The sequence below is a fragment of the Polypterus senegalus genome, chromosome 14 (genome assembly GCF_016835505.1).
Source record: "Polypterus senegalus isolate Bchr_013 chromosome 14, ASM1683550v1, whole genome shotgun sequence".
In the NCBI taxonomy this organism is placed as follows: domain Eukaryota; kingdom Metazoa; phylum Chordata; class Cladistia; order Polypteriformes; family Polypteridae; genus Polypterus; species Polypterus senegalus.
Window position 1 is genome coordinate 99,480,814 of NC_053167.1, and position 18,553 is coordinate 99,499,366.

The 18,553-nt window shown below is 35.1% G+C and overlaps 1 long non-coding RNA gene across 1 annotated transcript in view; it reads left to right on the forward strand.

Moving 5' to 3' along the window:
* The first annotated feature begins 6,269 nt into the window (after window positions 1-6,269).
* Window positions 6,270-18,553, forward strand: part of LOC120514966 — a 69,116-nt gene continuing 56,832 nt past the window's right edge. Inside the window, exon 1 of the long non-coding RNA XR_005630559.1 lies at window positions 6,270-6,524. This is a non-coding gene — a long non-coding RNA (uncharacterized LOC120514966). The remainder of the gene's footprint in view (window positions 6,525-18,553) is intronic.

Sequence of the window (18,553 nt, forward strand, 5' to 3'; positions counted from 1 at the left end):
CCTGATTCTACTACAATATGCACCCAAGTGTCAAGGGCCCAGTAATAAAATAAATACTGTAGATTCATGAAATTGATTCATTTACAAAGTGTACTACCTCAAACCACTTTATATGTTCAAAATAAATGGGATGTATCCACAACGACAGGTCAAACATGTAAAACAATTTGCTCAGATTTATACACTATAGTGATCACTGCATTACTTTAATACTTAATGTATTGTTCTAACTACCATTTTAGAAATAAACTATTTCATTTTCACTAGTCAAAACGTGAAATAGAGACATCTGTAGTTAATTTTAACTAGTTAGAATTTAAAATGCTGATATCTGCAATTCCATTTTCACTGAGGGGCTTTTCCTCCTCACATTTACAAAGATTTTAATTAGAAATATTAGTAATTATGAAAAAAATAAACAGGAACAAAAAAAAATATGATGAATGTTGATGTTACATTGTTGCTATAATGTAGACAGTCAACAAAGCAACTTCAACCTGTAACCTTTGTTTTCAAGTTCAGCTTCTTATATTCATATTAATCAATATATGTGCAAATTAAGTAATTGATGTTTATGTTGGCTATGATTTATATGATTTCTTAATGCTACTACCTAAATTTGTGGCATAACTTAAAACTTAGTAACCAACTAGTTTGTACACTGTACCAGCTGTAACTATGTCCACCAATTGATTTAAGCATGTTTTTCGTCAGCATGTTTTCTTGGCCTTCCAAACGGACATTTTCAATTGATGAGTTTTAGCTGAGGCATGTTGATAATGATCAAACAAGCAAAGTAAATGTTAATGAGTGGAACATCACAAGACAATGGATGAGTTGTTTGACTTCACCATTTTTAATATGCACAGTTTACAGTACATTGCAATTTTCCATAGGAAACTTGCACGACATGCATTTAACGAATTTGGTTTAGATTTTTCATGAACCATTTTTTACAAAAGAAGAGCAGTAGTGCAAGAATGTGAGTTTTTATAGCCAAACATTATGCTCTTTAATGAATAACCTTTGTTTGTATGTATTTAACTGTACATACTGTACTCCTCTGTCAGAAATTCCCCGAGTCAATTTAATAGAATCAGTCACTATGGAGTTCTGCTCAAATAACAAACCAATTATTTCCACTATTTCCCTCAGTATTTTCACTGTTGAAAAAGTGCACCAGTAGCTGAAAACTTCTTTGATCTTGGTGTTAGCTTTTATAGTTAATACAAAGGTGAAAGGCAGTTAATTAGAAATTGGCATGTATGGCTAGTATGTAACTGGAAAAACTTTATAAAATTGGTGACAGCAAGTCCACTCCTTTAGTGTCCTGCATGGATGGGAATGCTCAACACCAAGGTTATTTAATAATGTGCTTCATTGGTGCTACAACAGATCTCATGTGTTCACTTGGTCACATATCTTTGCCTGTTTAAGCTGTTAACTGCTAATTACTTAAATGTGACATTGTGATTCTGAATGACATTTAATTCTATGTTCCAGTCCTTATTTCTGCTATTATTTTGCTGCCTCTGAAATTTCTACTACTGCATGATATTATATTACTTAAAAATTCATGGTATCAAAAGGAACAATCATTACCACTGAAATTGTGGTAATTGGGTTAAGGTTCCAAATACCAGATCTGGCATAATCACTTTAGTGCATTCATAGTCATACAATTAAGAAACAACATTATAATTTTTTTTTTATTTACAGCACATGTTAAAGAATATGGCAAATCTTGGACATTTTAGTTTCAGTGCACTGATGATAAATACTTTGACAAATTAACAAAGAGAGTAAGGTGTTTGTTATATACCCTCAGATTTTCAAGGTCAGGCTCCATTTCTCAGCCACTCTGTCATTATATAATTCAATTTGAGGAGTTTGTAATAACACTGCATGCGTTTCTGTTAAATAACTTGCAGACTGTGTCACGTGAAATGCTATTCTTTAAAATGCAGTATATTCTTTCAGTTTAATATATGTATATATATATTCATATTCATTTTTTTGAAAATTATCATGTTAAACTCAGTGTATACTTTACCATTTGATAAAGACAGCAGCCAAACACCTGAACTCGCATTGACTCACATCTAGTCTTTCTCACAGATATTGATCCATGTTGTTTCAAGCCTCATTTAAAAAAGTCCCTTGGGTCTTTGCATTACACTTCACTTAAGATTGTGACAAATTTAGGAAACTTTTATTCTCGTTACTGCCAATGATGAGATGAAGATGTTTTCTAGGATAATGAAATACATTGAAGAATATTTAAGTATAAAGATGAACGTTTCATCTAATACTGTTGAAAAATACTGTAACTGAAACTCTTTCCTGAAACATTCCCCTAATTTACTTACTGCAAATCTGCATTCAGTACTTTACTCATTTTGAACAATTTGAATTGTATCCTTTTACAGTACAAGCAGTAGAATATCTGTCTTTTCACCACACACAATCTACAGTTTCTTTTAAGTTACAATATATTACAAATTGTTAGTGTTTTTTCCTTATAATCTACAATATGACTATATTTTAAAATAACCAGTGACACACACATTTACATAGGGGCCTCTTTCAAGGCTCTGAGCAGGTAAGAAGTAGCCCTCAGGGATGAGAGGGGCCTCTGTAACTCACAACCTTATCTTTCCTTCCACAGCTGCAAAGGACAGCATTCAGATGACAACTGACCACACCCACAAACCTCACGAGCCATTCATTTTCCAGGTCAATATATATATATATATATATACTGTATATATTATCCAACCCGCTATATCCTAACTACATAACTACAGGGTCACGGGGGTCTGCTGGAGCCAATCCCAGCCAACACAGGGCACAAGGCAAGAAACAAAACGTGGGTAGGGTGCCAGCCCACCACAGGGCACACACACACACACACCAGGGACAATTTAGAATCACATGACCTGGAGGAATCCCATGCAAACTCCATGCAGGGAGGACCCGGGAAGCGAACCCAGGTCTCCTAACTGTGAGGCAGCAGTGCTACCCACTGCACCACCCTGTCTCGAAAGCTGTCAGTGTTTTCTTTGATCCCTGAAAGAGCATAAGAGAAGGAGAGAAGACGGGTTTCTCTCTGGTTAAATTATTTTTCTTATTGTTAATGGCAGAGGCCAATGTTTTCATTTTACCTTTTTTAATTTGAGATGTTTACATGGTTTAATCCAGGCAATTCCCCAATCCTGAATCCATGTCTGACCACCCTGTCCTCATGGGGATTTCACACCAGCTGTGCATTGAACAGTTTTTCACAAGGATGTGTTTGTTCCCAGCCTGAAACAGTTTATACATCCAATTCCACCTATTAGTTCACAAACAGATCCCATGCAGTTAGAAACACATAGCTGTCTGTAGTTAAAAGGAATTGTGAACCTAGTTTTTAGCTAAGACATTTGAGCATGGATTGTTATTTTACCTTATGAAAATGAAAGCTAAAGGCACCAAGTAAAATTGCATTGAACTTGTAACAAGTACAATATCTGGATACAGCAATTATATTGGTCTTGCAGTAAATGTAGTGCTTAGACCCTTTAGGTAAGTCACTTACAGTTCAATGTTTTCATTACCATTCTACATAAAGAAATAACTATTGTAACCATTTTGTTTCTTATATGTTTTTGTATGTTGTTCATAAAATTGCAAATCAATGTGATGACAGTTACATTACCAATAAAAGTCAGATAACAAGAGATTTATACATAATATATCATAAATGTATTAAAAGGAGAATTTCTTACATTCTTTATGATTTTGAAAATAGATGAAAGCAGCTAAAACTGTATCCCTCCAAGAAAATAATTATAACCCAAAATTATACCAGTATTTATCACCATAACTAAAGCATGATTATAATAGCATAAAATTACCTTCTGCTTCTCATGATTACAAGATGAAATATTTATTATGAGTTTAAAATAGCTAAAATACAAACAAATAATCAGACAGACAGATCGATAGATAGATAGATAGATAGATAGATATTCCACATGTTGCCCTCTTACTCCTTTATTGATTTAAAGTAAATGTATTTCTTTTAGTATAATTTTGACTGCAGACTGAAGTATTATTCCTTATGAGTTGAGGTATGTTTAATATAACCTTCATTTCTTAAACTAGTTCAGTGCTGTTATTTTTACATTACTTGCTATTAAAAGTGCAATTATACAGAATCCCACAGGTGCATAAATATTAGTATATTATGTGGGTCTTGCCCACAGAGAAATTAAGTTAATGTAGAGCAAATTAACCCACCTAGTTTAAAATATATAAATCTTTTACAGATTTAGGTGGAAATTATGCCCTTTGTGTCTTTTTGTCACACAAATGAGACCATTTATTTTCGAGAGCTTAATATGTTTTCTTGGTTTGTATTCATAGGTGCTTGGTTACATACCAGGTAAATCTGCTGAAAGTATAATAAGATATTTAAATTTGGGTGATCTAAAGACAACATGTATAATGAAGTATTCACAAAATATATGATATCATATCTTCAACTGATCATATGAATAGCTAAAATCTGTAATGTTTGTCTGTTTGTTGTGTAATTACTAGCTATTTAACGGGGCTAGAACCTTGATCTTGACCTTTATTGAAAGCTAATGACTTGATATGTTCTGGAAATTGAAAAAATGTAGGTAATGGCAACTTGGTGCACAGTTTACAGGTGGGCAGAAATGTTTACTATAATCAAAGAATGGCTCTTGCAAGCCCATCAATTGATAATCTACTAGGACATGGTGCATATGTGATCAGATTTCATAATCAAGTGCCAGTTTTTGCATTTTATTTTATACCATACATGTTCGTGTCATAGTATATTAATAATATTATAAATGGATCAAGAAGTCAAAGGAAATAATAAAATACGAATTAACTGCATACTTTATTTAATCTAAGTAACTAAACATATTTACAATGAAACCATCAGTGCTGCTTCTTGGCAGAAGCAAGCAAAGTGAATGCCTGGGGCCCTGTGACTACTGGGGGCCTCCTAACAAACACAGAGCAAACAGCATTTCTGACTTTCATCTATAAAATACATATATACTGCTTAGAACCCCAAGAATAGCCCCGCTAGCACTGTTAGTCTGTATATACAGTAGTATGTTTTATGAAGTTTAAACGGCTTCTTTATTTAAAATTAAAAAGTGTTTGCCTAAAGTAGCAGTACTCAGTAACAGTTACAAAGGAACATGTTTACACTGATGTATATTTTTGATTACAGGTTGGAAGATTCATTTTTTGAATGTATTTTAATGTGTAACGTGATACTGTTAATATGGAAGGATAATTAAATCAGGCTTAGTATTTCATCTTTATACTTTAATTTCATAACATACAGTACTTCTTCAATATATCTTCAGTATCTATGAAATGTTGATTTTCAATAATGACAGCACCATTAAATGTTTCCTTTGTATCCATGTTTAGCAGTTTAATTAGAAACATTCCAGTGTATTTTTGGAGGGTTACCTGAAACCACATGTTTTCCTTTAGCATTTAAGCTGTCTATTCATGAAATATTAATGAAATAATTAGGACACTCAACTGTGCAGATGACTATTGCGTTACCAGGAGGCACACGTAAAGAATAACGCGATGAAGCCAGACGGTTTGCTATAAAGTTATTAATGTTAAGGATACGAGTGCACGTTGAGTTCCAAAAGATGCTCCCCAGTTAATTTTGTAAGCAATGTATTTTATTATGATTTTTAGACTTATTTTTCTACATGTTTATAGATCTAAAGGAGACACCACTTTTAGTAAAGTTCACTTGAAACAAAGAGAAGTATTGTCGAGTTTTGTTTTTATTTATTTGTAATAGCAGTTTGTCAAATGAATGAAGCAATCAGACTTGCCAGTTTCTTCATCTTCCTTTTTTGTTACTATTTATAAAATACTGTATAACGTTCTGTGCGGCACAGCCTTCACTCAACCTTTTACATTACTGAATACTCGAAAAGAGTAAATACTGAGATATATTTCACTGGTTAAGTGCTTGAAGCCCTGCTCACACTCTTTCAAGACATGGAGAACCCTAACGATTACCAGATTTTAAAATATCGTATTAGTTCAAAGTGAGGTACTAATATATACAATACGCAGTGAATGCTTCTGGCACTGGGCTTTTCTTGAGGGACGAACTTGTAAGTCGATATCGAGGATACTGGAACTATTCCGCTGTCATTGCTCAACTTGGTGCGAAAAACTAAACTGCGCATGCGCGAAACAGCCAGCGCGTCTGCATGCTTTCGAGCTATTAATTAAATTAAAGAGGGAAAAGGCTGGTTTTGGGTGACATGGGAGGGTTAGAAAGTCTTGTTCAATTCGTTAAACAAGCGTGCAGCGCAGCCTCACATTGATAACAAGACGTACACTAACAAATAGTCTACCAACGGGGAAACAAAGAAAAACAAAACAAGTTAGGCTTCTGACTGCTTTGTGCCAATTTCTGCGGCTCCGAATACAAACTGCAGGCGCTGTCCAAGGTAGGGCTTTTTTAATTCTCTGCGGCTTCCATTCTTTTCTATTTGCTTGCTTTTTGTTTTTTAATCGAATCGTGTTCGCGTATTAGATCTACACACTGATCTTCGATGATTGTCCCATTGTAGTCACTATTGAACATGTGCCTTGTGTGAAGAGAAACGGCAGCACTGCGTCAAGACGAAGGGTTTTAGGAGTGTGGTAACGAGGACGAAACACCGCATGGGCATGAAACTGCAGCTCGGCCCATGCGCTGCCAGTGAAGCAGTTACGAAAAGAGTTAAAACAAGTAAAGAGAGACAGGGATGTAACTGATAAATAAAGTCATATGGATATAATCAGTAATGCAAGGATATTTAACTGAAATTATGTATTTGCAGTATATAATTTGGTATATCGAGTGTATGTGTTTTACAATAAACAATTGGTATACAGTATTCCAATAGTACTGTACATAGTATTAACGACATTTAGTTCATAAATCTTTTGCATCTGGGAAACCAAATAAATGTGTCTTAATTAGTTTTCATGATAAAGGGTAGCCTAAAACAAAGCTGATTTGTCTGTGTTAGAGAAATATATACGTAAAAGAAACTTTTTGTGTTTATCTACCGGCTGTTTACTGAGCATACTGAGAAAGAAAGCAATAATAATGTGAATCAATGTTTCCGGTTATTTCTTTCATTTATATTAATTTAAAAATAGGCCAATAAGTAACAGAAACTTCCTGGAAGGCATTTTTTATTTGAAAATCATTAATTTGTATTTTGTACTTGTATCACAATTGCCATTTAGTATAGTATTTAATTATACTTTAACTGATCTATCTATCTATCTATCTATCTATCTATCTATCTATCTATCTATCTATCTATGTGACTGTCCCTCTCTCTTTGTACCACTGTCCCATCATTATATCACAGTTTAAATAAGCTGGTTTATCTATTTATTATTTATGAAATATTAATGAAACTAAGCATTGTATCACTTCTCTTTTATAGTATGTTATACAATATTTATGCTGTTGACTTCCTCGACATTTTACAACTTTATCAGATTTAGTTAACCTTGCACAATTCTCCTCCAAGCTAGTTTTGTCTGCCCTTAGTAAAGAGTGACAGTTTTGTCTGTAACCAGATGTATTCTGGGAGTTTTCTCTATACATTCATATTTCATACATTAATGTTTGGTACAATTAATATGTTAAATGCAAATGATATTTAAATATATGTGTAATATATGTTGACGGTACAAAGTAACATTCTTGTCTTTTTTCCCTTCAGCTCTTTTTGAAAACATTTTTAATAAAAGAGAATGTCTGGGACCCAATGTTAATATTTGATTTATATCATATTTATTTGTAGTGTGAAAACAAATTAGATAATTATATAAATTTAAAGAAAATATTTGTTGTTCAGACTACATGTGTTTATTGTCTTTATAGCAGCATGGCCTAGTGGCTATGGCATGACATTTGAAATTAAGAGGTTGACATTTAAGTTTCTACTGTCAACCCACTTAGTGTTACTATACTCCAGCTATAAAAATGTGTTTATTTCATAACTCTATATTAGAAACGTTCCATATAAAATGTCATTTATTGCTACCATCCAACTTTATTTTGATCTCCATGGCTATATGTTTCAGCCTATGTAAAGTATTTTTGTATACCCATGACCACTGGATCCCACATAAAAAAGAGCTAAAAAACATGTTTTCATGAAAAGAAAAGCACTCTTGACTGAGAAGCAAGCATAGATATTAATGTCAGCCTATTGATATAATCTTAGACCTTATGCTTCCACAAGTTTATGTTGATCTCTGCAGAACAGGTCATAACCCATTAAAAATTCATTTAAAGTTCGTGAAGTGTATTTTATAATTAGACGGTTGAAAAAACGGTATTATTAATCATATTTAACAAAATAATCAAAGCAGATTTCTTATTACTTGTACTACGCATTTTAGGGGACACAAAGTAATTTATATTAATACTTATTTTTTATAAAGATTTCCTTTATGATAGTGATTTCTGAAAATCTGGAATAGCAATTGTATTTATTCCTTTCTAACTAATTTCCTAATCTAAGATCATTTTCTGCTCTTAATTGAACTTTTCTAAATCACATGCTGCAATGCTGTGTTAGAAATCTGAGAAATCAGCACTTGTTCCACACATGCCATATTTCTTTGTTGGGCTATCAGGGTGCAGATTCTGTCTCAGCAGAAATAGGGAACAATTAACCCTCCCTATTGCTGCCACTCATTGCACAATCACAGAGAGGTCCATCTAGAGCCCCACACACTCCCCCACTTACTCATATATGGTAAATTCAAACTGAATTCATACTGAACTTCAGGAACCCTGTGTATAACGAGAAAACTATGTAGACACATAGCTGTAACCATAAGGTAGAAGAGCTGACTATTACATAACTTTATCATCTCCACATTACTCATAGTGCTGATGTACTGTATCTAGCTAGATAAAAGGGCAAAATGGTTTTCTTTGCACCAATAGTCCTTTGTATTCACTACGTAATAACTGTGTCAATAATAAAAAAAAAAAAAATAGAAGGTTTTAACAGAAGAAAAAAATTGAGGTTAGAGGGGAACTAATTCACAATTTCATGACATATTGCATCAACAACAATAGACTTCTGATTATGGACTTGTTTGAAAAGAAAGGTTGTAGCCACTGTGACACCCCTGGGGTAAAGATGGTCTATACTTGTTTTATAATTAAAATGACTGAATTAATAATACATTCATAGTCTGTTTTATTTATGATTTAGAAGTAAATTACATTTTAATGTATCACATAACAAACCTATATTGTTGTAATTACTTAGCCGTATTTCAGATTTAGTTAGGGTTGCTCAAAGACAAGTACCTGGATTTTGCTCATGTAACAAGTTAAATTATTCTTGTCATAGACTTCAGTTTGCCACATTTAAGATAATACTGTGTGGTAGTTGGGTCTTGATCTTATCCCAGCTGCAATGGACATAGAATATGAATCCGCCATGGACAGGGTGCCATTCCACCATACAGCGCACTCCCTTACTCAACCACAACTCACATTAAACAAATCTGCATGTGGGAGAACACAGGAATACCTGGAGATGAACCAAACAGTTACAAAGACAGTGCACAAACACTTCCTAGACACTAAATCCAAAACCTCTTCCATCATTCTGAACTCACTGCATAATTAAGTTCAGAGCTAATTTAATTTGACAGATGCTATTTATTTATTGGCTTCCTTTAGTAAACTGTAAACTTATGGACATAATGAGTGTCAGATTCACAATGGACATGGTCTTTAGCTTGTTTCTGTGTCATATCTCTACTTTCATGCAGACACCATCGTTCCTCCCTTTTAATAGCAATGATGAATGAGTTATAAGTTCAGGCATGGTTGCTATGGATGATCTGTTTAAAGATTGAGGAATGTGAATTTTAGTTAAGAATTCCATGGGAATAGAAGCCAAGTCAAGTGTAGATTGAATTCTTTTCTTAAATACCAAATCAATACTTTATAATTTTTTTTAATTCATTGCATGCTTGAAACAGGTAATTGTCAGTGACATAAATTATTAAAATTTATTAAGAAAAAAAAACAGTGTTTTGATCTGAAAGTATGTATTTGAAACGACAACAGCATCAAAAAAATTGAACTAAAAGTAAGGAGGCAACTTCGAAATGACAAATACCCAAAGCACAAGATCCATAAAATAAGAAAACAAAAAAGAAACAGACGAGGTATTAAAGTAGCAAGTGTTTTGTTTTTCAAATATTTAAGACAATAAAAAATTGAGTATGTCTTTTGAATTCTGAAAGCAAATTCTATTTATCAAATTAACATTAATATTACAGTACGCCTCAGGACATGCAAAAATGGCAAAGCATTTTAGAGTATGGAACAAATAAATCAGAAGACAATATTTGGGTCAAGACTTTCCCATGGAAACCAGTGTCAAAAGTGTTATTTTGAGTAGTAAATACCAAGTAGAGATCAACTGTAGGCCAATGTAGGCAACATAATTTAACAGGGAGACTGCTGTTCTTATTAGTCAGTACCCAAACTGGAGACATAGGGCTTTAAAAATTTTGTATTATATTATAATTTGTATTAGGTGCCAGCTCACATTATTAAAAGAAATTAAAAAACACAACAGATTGTAATACCAAAAATACTTGAAATCTTTTGTAATTCCTTTCTGCATCTCAAAAATTAGTTTAGTTTTAAATTTACTAACATAATATTAACTCAGGACAGGTTAATCATCAGTGATACTGCCAGTCTTTTTTTATTTATTAACCAAGTGTATTATTGCTAGATAAAAAGTTAGTCAAAATATAACAGGACTCAGATAAAGCAGGCTGTAGAAGAAGTGAATAACTTTAATACATAATTTTTCATTTTGGAACAGGAAATCACTCGAGTGTATATATGGCATTTTTATTGGGATGGCATTGTAGCAAATCTTAAAACTTCTAATGCCCACTTTGGTTCCCAGCTATGGTGCCTTGGCTACTCTGTGGAGTTTTCTTGTTCTTCCCTTGTTTCTGTGAGTTTTACCCCTTGTCAATGAACATAGTGTTAGACTGAGGGCTGACACTAAATTGACATGATGTGAGTAAATTTGTTTCTGTGTGTGAGTGGACTGGCATGTCTTTAAAGTGAAGGTTACTGTCTTGGGCTTGTTACTGGTGGAACGGGTTTCAGAACCTTATGATTCTTTACTGAAGAAAGTAACTTGAGGAAATAGGTGAAACTGATTTTTTAGTTTGGATGGCATTTGGGCAGAGCGGGTAGTAAATGTGTTCATTGTGAGTGAGTATAGGTGTATTCGTAAAAGTCTCCTGAAACTGATAGTCTCCAAAAGGCATGTTTTTTATATATTGCTGATGGTAAATTTAGGTTCCACTTGTCCTGGTATTGGATAATGCTAACCTCTATTTAAAGTTCTGATTAAGATGTAAGTTGTTTACTTTTTTAATACAGTTTTCATTCAGTTGCTCATGTTAACAAAAGGCCCAGCAAGGGGCTGTCATCAGTCCTTTCTTTCATCCTTTGCTGTCATGATAGGGTCCAGTCCCCCACAAACCTATTTGGGATTGAACAGATTGGAGAATAAGATCAAATAATATATGGTATGTTTATGTATATAGATTGTCATTTCAGTTTCAGATTGTAGTTTTCTGTCTGGATGAAAATAAGTAGTTATGTCACAAAGTGAGGAAATGTTTCCATTTGAGTGGAGTTTTTGGCCTGTATAACATGCTCTTCTTTATACTGTTGTAACAGGAGAGGGTGACCTTATAGTGTTTCTTTACACCCAGAATAATGACTAGGACTCTCAAGCCATGGAAAAAGATTTGTATGTTAGCATCAGAAGGCTTTGTGCCCTAGGTACCAAGTTACCCTAACTATTCTAAACATTTCAGTAATTATTTACCGCTCAGATGCTCATCTTTCTAATCATAAAATAGGTAATTACAATAGCAATTGACAAGAAGAATTCATAATTAATTGCAGAATTATGATATTGGACGGCTCCTATAGAGTGCCTCTTTCACTTGCGTGATTTGGCTCAAAAACGTTTCCGTTCATCCATTTTAGCTCAAGACTGTCCTGAAGAAACTGTGACACAAACACAGACAGACACACACACACGGATAGACACACACCTATCATCGAGAAATCAATGTTTTTGGTATTAGGGGACCCTAAAATATCGAGATCTGTCGAAAACTGGAGATTGAAATTTTTGATGAATCTGAAGCTTTCGCACCTCCCCCATAGACAATAGGTTATGGTGGGAGAGGACATAAAGCAAAAGAAATGCTATACCTGTTGCAGAAGCAACACTTAAGGTCACAATAAATAATGAAGAATACAAGGTAGGAAAGAACAGAATAAACAAATCTCCGGATCTACCTATATTGGTCTTGAACCACTACAAGTCAGGTTAAGTGTGGACCTTTTTTGGCTTTTTGGGCACCAGAAACCACTAAGACCTCAGTGATCCTTAAAGGAACCGAGTCTATCAGGCACTTTATTCGATGGTCATTACCTTAAAGTTACAATGCAGTCCCACTCTTCTGGAACAGCAACTATGTGCTTTCCTCTAGCAGGTAAATGGAAAGTTTGATCCTTCTGCCAGGCCTGACTTCTCCACTGATGTACAGCCTGGCTTCAGCTTCCCTAATTAGCAAACCAATAATGGCACTTGTCTTAGGTGAAGGAGGTCGTGTGATCTTTTGTGAACTCTTGCTGCCTTCATTCACTTCCTAAATACAGAGTCCAGCACCCTTAGCTCACATACAGTTGCCTGCCCCTTAGAGTCTTGGTGGCCTTCTTTTTAATGTTCTTCAGTGTTTCTTGGGTACACATCCTCTGTTTCTCTCCCTCTCTCTCTCTCTCTTATGCCATGTTGCCTACAAATATATCATATCTGGAGCACCCACTACACATGCAGTTGGCCCTTTTCTATGTTTGTATGGGGAGGTGCACTCAGATTGCCAGTTTAGTTGTTCCCTGCTTAGGCCTTTTCCCTTTCCTTTCTTAGGCCTGTGACTGGGCTTTATCCAGTTCTTATCGTTCCTTTCTTCCCTAGCAACGAGTTGATAACTATGCAGCCATCACACAGTGTGCAATTCACATACTGTATAGATGTCCGGTGCTGCCACAAGTTGGCCTGTAACAGCAGCTCCATTTTTGTTTGTCTTTGTTATTGTTTTCTATTGTTTGCTACTTTTTACAGACAGTGTGACGTGGTGGGTAAGGCTTTGGACTTTAAAGCCTGAGGTTGTGGGTTCAGATCCCACCACCAACCGTGTGTGACCCTGAGTAAGTCACACCAATTGTATATGAAATGTTGTAAGTCACTTTGGATAAAAACATCAGCCAAATAAATACAAGTAAATGTTCTTTTAAGGATAAGATGTATAACCGAAAATGTGACGAGGCACTCACACTCACTTTGTGCTTTTCTGCCCAATGCTATCAGGCAATTCAATGCTTCCATCCGATGTACTTGATTAGTTTATTTTTATTTATTTCTTTACTTATTGTTTGATTGGCTTTATTATTTGTCATGTGAGTCTGTGTCCTTGTTTTTTATGCTTCTACTGCTGTATGCATTTGAATTTCCCCATGGGAACAGTAAAGGTTATCTAATCTAATCTAATCTAATCTAATCTATTGGAGCCAGTGCAAAGGACAAAAAGACATGGAGCAGTAGTTAGCTATGCAATGTTTAACAGTTGCAGTGCTGTTATTATGAGGTCCAGTTAACCTGAACTGGGTATTTTAGTACAATCAAACAATAAATTTGTGATTTTTTCTTTTGTCTGACACTGCTAGTCTGTTTCCGGGTTGCTTGCGTAGTCCCTCGCAGGGTTCTAGGAAGACCTTTACTCAGATGTGTACATGTACAGCCTGAACCTTTTAGTTGTTCCTTGAAACTTGAAGCTTTTTGACTCTTGGATTGATTTTTTGATGCTGTTGAAAGGGCGTGTAAATTTGTATGTCCTTTTGTTTTGTAGTAGTTGTCATTGTGGAGAACGTCAATTACTTATGGACAACAGGACTTAGCACTTTGCTCACTGGACAAAAGTTGAAAATTTATTAATATTAATTTGCGTTTCTGCTTTTGGTACTGATGTTGAGATATTTTTTAAACTGTATGACAATATGTTGATACTGTAGATGTTCATTTTGTGTGATTTTTATATTGCATTATTCGGCTGGGATTTTATTATGACTGGCCTAATAAAGTGTGAAACAGTGTCTCTTCCACCCTCATGTGAGGTCTACTGAAGAATGTCTTCCGGCTCTTCCGCAATCCGACACTGTTTTCATCACTCCAGTCTTCCACAGCTCCATCAATGATCTGTTCTCTGCTGTGTCCACCGCCTGCCCATTTATGCATCTGTCTCCTTCTCATACCACTCACCTCTTGTTAGAGGCAACACTGTCTGCATTCACTTTCCCCAACTCTGATTCAGGCCAGGACCCATCTTGAGATTACCAGAATCCACTATCCAGGTTAATGAATCTAAGCTAATCTAATCTAATCTAAGGTGTTTGATCATTAGCCATCTCTATCATTCGCACAAGCAGAGACATGCAGACACACATACAGTACACACCCACACCCTCACCCTCTGGCCAGCTTCTCAGGTTGTCTCTGTACTTCAAACAACATCTCACTCCCAGGCTCATGTGACCCACCTGAATTTCCTTTCCCAAAATGCCTCAATCCATGGATATTAAAAAGGAAAAGTAATAAAATATGACTCAGTTGAGAAATGAAACTGGAACATATGGATGTTTATTTCATAAGTAACAGAGAAAAGCATTCATCATTATAGTTATTACTCAGCACTGATTTAATGGTAGCAGGCATTCTTAATGGCAGAATGAGAATTATGTGTATGTGCTATTTTCCTTCTAGTTAATGTTTGTGACCTTTAAGGAATGATTTTGCCATCTAGAATAGAGCAGCTGGATAAGCAATTTCATACTACTACTTTGATGAAGTGTTCAAGTGTATAAACTTCTGCATATGCTTATTATTATAATTTGAATATTTTGCAGCAGGGAGGTCCTGCACTATCAGTGTGGAAGCCTACTACTTGGGTTGCAGAATGACTTTTGTATGTTCAGGGGCTCCCAGAAAGGCAATTGGCAGACTCCCCATCACAGAAAAAGTGAAAATACTGAATATTGCTGAATGTTAATCTGAAAAGGTTAGAAAGAAACCAAACGTTATCTAACAACTAGTGGAGCTGGAGCTGATGCTCATTCAAGTAAAGCACTGCAAGTTCCACAGGATGTTTAAGCGCAACAGAAAGCTCAAGTATTACCACCAAAATGGAAAGATGGCAAGTCCAGAAGGGCAAAAATTGGTGAACTGGGAAAGAAAAGATATATTGGAAAAAAAACATTCTTAGAAGACCAGGCCTAAATTATTTGCAGGAACAGCAAAAAAACTAACAACCAAAAACCAAAGTACAATCCAGATATTATAGTCAAATTATGAGCTTTCAGTCTCCAGTCAGAAAAGAAACATAATGTAACACAGTTTTTGATAATTATTCCAAGGAAGGGATACCAGGGACTGAGTGCAGCTATCTTAAATAGTGTTGTGGTCATGGCTTCATATGCTGCATGACATGATCCACATACAGTGACCAGGATGTCAACAACAAACAACATTAAAATAATATCTTAAAATAATACAAAATGCACATTATAATATTAATTAAAATATAATGGAAGCTCAGAAAAATGTTAGAAAATAATGGGAAGAACCATCATTTCATGACAGCAAATATTCAAGGAGACCAGAGGCTACTTTAGGGATGTCTAGCCTGACTTTACCTTAAGTATGTGTATGGCACCCTCACCAGAAGGTTATAGACAAATTGAATCTAGAGTTGTGAGATAAGTTGAGGCTAAGGCTCAACTGGCTGAGGGTCCAAAGGCCATTTTCAAATGGAAGTATATGAGAAAGAGGTACAAAGTACGAAATACTTCACCAGATAGGCAGAGATTCAAGATCCATTTAGGCAGGCCAAGAGTGGCAACATGGTTTTGTTTACCTCTTGTTTGTTTGTATTTTGAGTTCTCCATCTGATCTTCCCTCCATTGTGATTGTTCTATTTAATAAAAGCACTATTGTTTGTATAGTGTTATCTTGGGTGTGGAGTTTTACTATGAACACTCTTTCACTTAGGAAAATAACATTAGAAATTATTATTTAAATGGATTTATTAGGGTATAGTACTGCTGCCTTAAAGATCTAGTGCCTATTAGTTATCTGTGTGGAGTTTTTATATTCTCTCATTGTTTTTGTGTTTTCTTCTGGGCACACTGGATTACGTCCCACATCTCCAAAGACATACTTGTCAGTCCGATTAGCAATTCAAAATTCACAGCAGTGTCTCCAGTTTTATTTTTGGCTGGTGTGTGGTTGAGCTTGTTTTATTCTTGGCTTACATAGTGGATGCCTGCTCAGACCTTCTTCCATTGGGCTTTTTCTGGAGGATCTCCCCGACAATTCAAAGATATGCCATTAGCTTGATTGGCAAGTCTTTACTAGTCCAGTGTGAGTGTGCCTGCGTCTACAGTTCAGTGGACTGATGTCTCATCAATGCCAGCTGCTTCCTTCTGTGTTCTACTGCATCTGGCTCCAATGTAAAACCTGTAAAAGCGAAAGCAGGTTAAGAAAATGGATGGTAAGATAACACTGTATAGCCAACATGTCATACTTCTGCAATTTGTAGTAATTCATATTTGATCATGTGTGAGATTTTTGAGCTGTTTTGAGACCCTCCTAACAGTGCTGCACACCGAAATTAGATTGACACATCTGTCAAGGGTTGTTTTTCCGTCACAGAGCTAACCGCAGGTTCACAGCGCCACCAAGGCAACTAAAGTTCACAGCTTCCCCGCATAAAATGTCAATCTCCTGATGGGTGATGCGGGGAACATTATAACCTGGCCACTAACCTGGCCCTGTCCCAGCTCATTTGCTGTGTCTGTGTGTATTGAATTGGTAGCCCCCATCTGATTAAAAGCCCTGACTGTCCCTGTTTTGATTGGAATGAAGCTGGTTTTCCTGAAGCCTCTCAGCCTCTTCTTTTGGGTGCAGGACTCGTGTCACACTATATAAACAAAACAAGTAAAAACATAAAGTTTATGTAAGATATAGGATTACATAGCTCATCTAACTTACAGTGTATGGTTTCTAAATTTTTCGATTGTCTTGGTGTTTTGTAGAGTTATTTTAAAATAAACTGGGGACTCTACGTTCACACCTGGATATAGACATTTGCTTTAGACCAAACTATAATTTCTGTAAATAAGTGTTTCCTGTTTTCTCTTTTGAAAGCATTTTTCTTGTGAAATCTAATTAATTTAAACATTGCCTTTGTGGATTTCACACAGACACTGATGAGAGTCACACAAAGTCAATTTTATTTGAGATGTGATAGGATTGGAGTTTATCTGACTGCAGTTCCCGAAGTGAACATTATTTATACTATATGTGTAATTCATCATTGCACAATATTGCAACGTTTGTCTCAGAAGAGTAACACTGTTTGAGCCAAACATCTCTGGGTTAATATGGCACATTTTTTATTTTACATTACTTTCCATTTTTATATCCCTTAAGTTATGGAATGCCTGTACTGAAGGATGTGAAATGATGAAATTTAAATCCTTTCTGAATGTACTGTTGTTAATACGAGTCTGTTGTCTTGTAATTACTTGATTTTCAATTATTGTTTTGCCTATGTTTAGTACTTATCAGCATTGAATTACTTTTCCTAGTATTTATCCGTTTCACATATCGTCTCAAGACTTCTTAATTTATTTATGCAGTCTTCTTCAGTATATGGTTCCATCCATTTAAGTAAAGGTATTTAAATTATTTGTCTAGATTAGATAACTAAACGGCCTGATATAAGTACTGCACATTTTTAAAGGCTACCAAGTTAAACACAGTTGACACTAAAGAAGCCACTTTTTTGTTTTGTGCACACTTTTTTCACAAACGTTAAGTTGCAACATGCATGTAAAGCAGGCAAGAATAGGGAAGGGTGTAGCATAATGTAAAGACTATTCCTTTGTAATGGAGATCCCTGAGGGACTTCAGTAATGACCTCATCCCACGCTGATCATTCTCAACTTACTTATACGCTTTATTTTCCCCTCATTAACCAGGTCACAGTCCAGTTGGTTATAGTGTACTGCTCTAAATTCTACGTATACAGTAGGATTAGTGTTCTGAGCGAAATTTTTATCTGTCTCCTGCCTTAAGATTTTCCCTGACTTGTAATATACAGTACATTTACTAATTTTTAAATGCATGCTACCCTGTTTTAACTGCAATGCTTTAGTTCTGCATTTTCCATTTTATTCTACATGAAGAAGATTTAAAATTTTTAATTTAAACATAAGATCAAGCTCAAGCTATTTTATATTTATATATGTAATTCATATATTTGTATA